At 42.4% G+C, this 5,983-nt stretch overlaps 1 non-coding gene and 1 pseudogene across 1 annotated transcript; both read right to left on the reverse strand.

Moving 5' to 3' along the window:
* Positions 1-922: 922 nt before the first annotated feature.
* On the reverse strand, positions 923-4,288 carry LOC145688705 (large subunit ribosomal RNA; annotated as a pseudogene).
* A 687-nt stretch (positions 4,289-4,975) lies between these two features.
* Positions 4,976-5,127, reverse strand: LOC145688752 (5.8S ribosomal RNA). The gene has a single exon (XR_014131983.1). It is a non-coding gene; the product is annotated as a 5.8S ribosomal RNA (ribosomal RNA).
* Positions 5,128-5,983: the final 856 nt, after the last annotated feature.

Genomic DNA, 5,983 nt, shown 5'->3' on the forward strand with positions numbered 1-5,983 from the left:
CCCCTTGCTAACAATTTTATGTATGTGAAAAGAATTAAAGATCGGCAAGTGTGAGCCAGTGGAAAAAGGTAAATTCGGCAATTATAAGCAAATGGAAAAAAGTAGGCAATTATGAGCATATGGAAGATTCCAAATGGAAAAATTAAATTTAAAAAAGAACATAAAAGTGTGATAAGATACTTGTTGTACTCTCAAGAGGGGATATATACACATCGTCTGGAAAGTACACAACTGTGAGCGAAAACAGCCAAATTAAGAAAAAGAAATCACCACATAACTGCAAACAAATAAAATTCAACAAATGAAAGCATACGGTAAATTGTGGCGGTGATGGAGGGCGCAGTTACCGTCATTTAAACCTGTCCGTTCACGCTTAAATTTAAAGAGAACGAGATGGTAAGCCATGTCGCTGATGGATGACTTTGTTGCCGTCAAATAAAAGAGCTGTGGCTACTGTGGTATCTGGTGTCACGGAGGCAGTACGAACTGGGGTAGAGAATTGACAGAAGAGGTCGCCCCTGTATAGAGTAGGTTCCCTTTAAAGATCTCGCCCACACTTGCTGCGAGGTTCTTCCCTCTCCTGTAAGACCGCTTACCCGCAAAATGTGCGGGTCAGAGACGAGTCAGACACGTGCGCGTGTGAGTAATGAGCCACCGAATGGCACTAAAAAGCGGCCGGAGCGGGGGATATGGATCCCTTACTAACCCTTTTATATACGGAGAAAAAAGTCAAGTAAAGATGGGCAAGTGTGACCGAGTGCGAAGAAAGTAAAGTAAAGGTCGGCAATTATGAGCGAGTGCGAAAAAAGCAAAGTAAAAGTTGGCAATTATGAGCACAATGTCGGCAATTATTAGCGAAAAAATAAAAAGTACACCACCTGAGGTGACGTAGATACCTCGGAGGTCTCGTCCAACCGACAAGTCGAATCCCCCAAGCAAGGTCTAAGTCTCAACAGATCGCAGCGTGGCAACTGCTCTACCGTTCACAATACACCGCCAGGTATCTAAGTCGTTTACAGAGGATTCCACCTCCCTACCTTGAACAACTCCTTGATGTAACTCACGAAAGAGATTCTAAGGATCAATATCGTCCTTACAATACATCTGCCGCAAACCATGGGTCATGTAAAGTAGGACGAGCCTAACCCTACGCTTCACGTAATAAATACACTTTCAAATGAGGGACGCCAGATACCGTTGCTTTGCCTAGGTCGGATTCTACCTTAGATGCGTTCAGGTATAATCCAACGGATGGTTGCATCACACCACCGGCTGCTCGACCGAGTGTATGAACCAATTGTCCGAACCTGCGGTTCCTCTCATACTGAGCAGGATTACTATGCCAACGATCGCGCATGAGTAGGGTAAAATTAACCTGTCTCACGACGGTCTAAACCCAGCTCACGTTCCCTATTAGTGGGTGAACAATTCAACGCTTGGCGAGTTCTGCTTCGCAATGATAGAAAGAGCCGACATCGAAGGATCAGAAACCGACGTCGCTATGAAAGCTTGGCCGCCACTAGCCAGTTATCCCTGTGGTAACTTTTCTGACACCTCTTGCTGGAAACTCTCCAAGCCAAAAGGATCGATAGGCCGTGCTTCCGCAGTCCCTATGCTTACTGAACATCGGGATCAAGCCAGCTTTTGCCCTTTTTCTCTACGCGAGCATTCCCTTGAGCTGGCCTTAGGACACCTGCGTTATTCTTTGACAGATGAACCGCCTCAGTCAAACTCCCAGCCTGATAGTGTCCTCGGATCGGATCGTGCGAGAAGAAAAACTTGCCAGATTTGCTTCAAGAATACCGTACGCCGAACACGAAGAACAACGCACGCGCTCCGCCGCACCGAGTAAGGAAACGATGAAAGTCATGGTATTTCACCGGCGACCCCGTAAAGAGTCTCCCACTTTTGGTACACCTCTCATATCTCCTTAGAGTATCAGACTAGAGTCAAGCTCAACAGGGTCCTCTTTCCCCGCTAATTTTTCCAAGCCCGTTCCCTTGGCTGTGGTTTCGCTAGATAGTAGATAGGGACAGTGGGAATCTCGTTAATCCATTCATGCGCGTCACTAATTAGGTGTCGAGGCATTTTGCTAGAACAGCCTTTATTGGCATTCTCTGATTGGGGTCAAGTACACTCAAATACAATAAATTCCATAAAAGTAAATATTACAAATTTTAGAATTAAGTATCTCAATAATTTGAGTCTAATAATTAATAAATACATTAACTTGTGTTTACAATGCAAGCATTAAGTCGGAATATATCAGTAGTCCTTCGTCAAAATAAAAACCATTAAATAAAAACAATAATAAATTAATTAAAAATGTACCTTAAAATACAAAAATATCAGAACTTTCACAATTCTATAGAAATATCTCATTACAATAAGCAGATACATGAAATATAATTAATTTTCAGGAAGCAATTTAATTTAAAATACACATTGAACCGAAAGAATTTTACATACTTCCTACTTCTATACCATAATTTACTAAAGTCTTGAACAGACTACAACAAACAAACCAGATTCATCATAGTCCATATGAGCATTAGCAATCTCGAGGCGACTACAAATAGCAATCAGACTTATTGTTTTAAACTTATTTATGTTATCAAATCCAAGTTTCTCTTACTGTTTTTTTTAGATTATTTTAATATTGCTCCTCTAGCACCTACTACAAAAGGAACAACCTTAACTCTATCTACATTAAGTCTTTCTTTTACATGATTTTTAATTATACTATATTTCGGCATTTTTCTTCAATAGCAATAGTTTCAAAATTGTCTTGTTCAAAACGAACAGTAATATCAATAATAGCCCTTGCTTATCTTTAACAACTATAAGATCTGGTTTAAAAATCTCGTTGTCAGTTCTTATTTCAGGTTCCTGGCTTATGTTATAATCTTTAAATTCTAGCTCCTGCCTTATTTTTTCAATAATTTCATTGTCTCTCTTTATTATATTGGACTTATTACTGGTGCATTCACATATTATGTGCGGTAAAGTTTCGTTTTTAACTCGACAGCTTCTACACAAAACATTAATATTTGCCTTTGCCTGTGCAAGAGCTACTTTGGATCCATACGTATTAGATCTCAACTTGAGAAAATCAATAAATCTTGAGTCCGAGATCAACCGGTCATCAAACAAAATCTCATTAGAGATTTTATTATTTTCAAAATATTGAATATCTTTTCCTTGAAAGCCTAGATCCTTCCAAATGGTTAACTCTTTTTTTTAAGTCCATTTTCATCTGTTTTAGCTTATTATTGAGCACAGGCCATTTTATGTTTAAGGCTTGCGCTCTTCTTTTTAACAAGATTGCTATCCTGTCTCATTTATAGAGACATTTTATTACAGAGTCCTGGCTCTCTTTCCATTTATTGCCTAATTTCAGTAGAGCAAGAGAAATAATGTTTACAATTCTAGGCAGACCCAAGCCGCCATCACGCTTCCTAGCGTACAACAAACTGTTAGTGACGGAATAATTTAAATGTAACCATTTCTTAACTCTCGCTCTTATCATGGCGTCTATGGTGAGTAGAAAATTTAAGGAAACTAAAGCGTTGATGAGCGAGTAATAAAACTTAGGAAGAATATATGTAAACATTAAGTTAACCTTTTGTCGAGGTTTCAAACGTAACAATTCGACCTTATTTAGAACGTCTTCAATCTTCCTTAGGGTAAATTTATTACCCAAACCATCTTTTATTGTGTACTCGCTGCCCAAGTATTCAAAAGATTCCCCAACTTCAATATTCCTAATTATACTTTCACCATATTGTATTTCGACTTTTTTACCAGCCATGTTTTCCTCGAGTTAGTTATTGCAAATGCGTGGCATTTGTCAATTGAAAGCTTCATATCCAATTTGGTAAGGTATTGCCCGATCATATCCAATTTCTTCTGCAATCCCGCCTGACTCGCATCAAAGACCAATAAATCATCAGCATCAGCTAATACTGATGTTTTTGATCCGTCTTCAGTCCGATAGCCACTATTGGTTGCTCTGAGGAGAGGTCTTTTCGAGAACTGAAACGGTCGCACGGGCCTGGCACCCTCTATGGGCAGTGGCTCCAATCAAGGGAGACTTAGACACGCCTCAAGAACTCGGGAGAATCGACCATACCTAACAACACATTTCTCAACAGCCAACAATTGCGAGATTTGGTGCTGGGCTCTTCTCTGTTCGCTCGCCGTTACTAAGGGAATCCTAGGTAGTTTCTTTTCCTCCGTTTATTAATATGCTTAAATTAAGCGGGTAATCTCACCTAATCTGAGGTCGAGCGCCAAAAACACAGCGCGCCTGAAAGCTCGTGCACAACAGGACTTTTCAATTTTCAAGATGTAGACCGGCAAGGTAAGTCAGGGGTCACCCCCCGACCCCTTGCCGGGCACCTTGAACTGAAGCTCATCCAGGAATAGAGGCAAATTGGAATACCAAGACTCAGAGGCCCAATTACCTTGTTCACCAGCCAGTCTTTCGCCGGCTCAGGCTAGAAAATTTAACACCAAAAACCCTCGTTCGCCCTGAATGCTTCGAGAGAGATTAATCTCGTGTGTACAAAACTCAGAGGCTCAATTACCTTGTTCGCCAGCCAGCCTTGCGCCGGCCCAGGCTAGAGAATTGCATGGACACAAGACAGCCTCGTTCCCATCGAAAGGGGTTTGGCAAGGATAAAATCCAAGGAACAAGTTCCCCAATTCACTCAGGAACTTTCGTCGAGACAAAAACTGCCTCAATAGGCGGATGTAAACCACCAGCCTTTGCTGCTCATTTAAGACAACTGCTGTCGCGGAAGTCCAAGAACACACAGTTTCCATTCCCCGGACCCAAGGTCACAAGAGGTTACCAACAAGAAAGTCAAGCCTTGCGCGAGACCCCTTGCCAGGCCCCTTGCACAGCATCACTACCGAAGTAGCGAGAGGCCGTGGGGTCATCCGAAAAACTCCACCGCCAGGATAAAGATACCGACCCTCAGACAGGTGTGACCCAGAAGAGATACTGGATCGCAATGTACGTTCGAAACGTCGATGTTCGTGTGTCCTGCAGTTCACATTCTTTCGCGCAGCTAGCTGCGTTCTTCATCGACAAACAAGCAAAGTGATCCACCCTTCAGGGTTGTAAAAATTCTACAACAGCATTTCACGTATGCCTTGCAAGATATTAAAGTTCGTTTAACTTACCGCATCGGGGGCCGCACTGCCTCCAGTTTGGCCCCGTCAGCTGCGGTCACTAACCACAAAGCTGGGCGTGTTCATTCGAAAGCCTTTCCCTGCATCACAAGGAATAATCTTAGGCTGCCCATAAGTTTGAGCCAAAAATCATGGCTACCAATTTTTTGATTGAAGGCCATCTTGAACAGAAAAGGATACTGGCCTACAAAGCAGCAAATTCTAGCTCTAGTCGTCCGACCAAAGCGTGTTAAAGGCTTCTTGTGCTACTAGCGTGTAAGCCTTGCTCCTCAAAGCCTTTTCAAGACTTCTCCCACAAAGCAGTCACAGCCTACTCGAGTCCTTGGAGGACAAGCTTCCGTTCTACCCCAGAACCCGACATCCGACACAAGTATTTTAAACACTCCTGCTCCGATGAAATAAGTCTTACTCTCTTAGAGCTTTTTCAAGACTTCTGCTCCACCGAAATAATTCTACTCCAATCCTTAGATAACACACGTTCTGTTTCAACAGGTAGCCTACGCTAACCTCGCCGATGACAGTGGCTCCCGTATTTGCTGCTCGCTTCCCAACTGTAAGGAAGACACTGCTCACCTTCCTCTCCTTCGCCTGTCAAGATTTGTGGCTCCCGTTATACGGTGTCAATCTAACTGATACGACACAATAATAAGAAACTTTTCACATCAACCACCGCAGTGGGGATGAATTGATAATGATCCTTCCGCAGGTTCACATACGGAAACGTTGTTACGACTTCCTCTAAATGATCAAGTTTGGCCATCTTTCCAACATGTCTGTACCACCG

The sequence above is a fragment of the Thermobia domestica genome, chromosome 6 (genome assembly GCF_964235325.1).
Source record: "Thermobia domestica chromosome 6, izTheDome1.hap1.1, whole genome shotgun sequence".
In the NCBI taxonomy this organism is placed as follows: Eukaryota; Metazoa; Arthropoda; class Insecta; order Zygentoma; family Lepismatidae; genus Thermobia; species Thermobia domestica.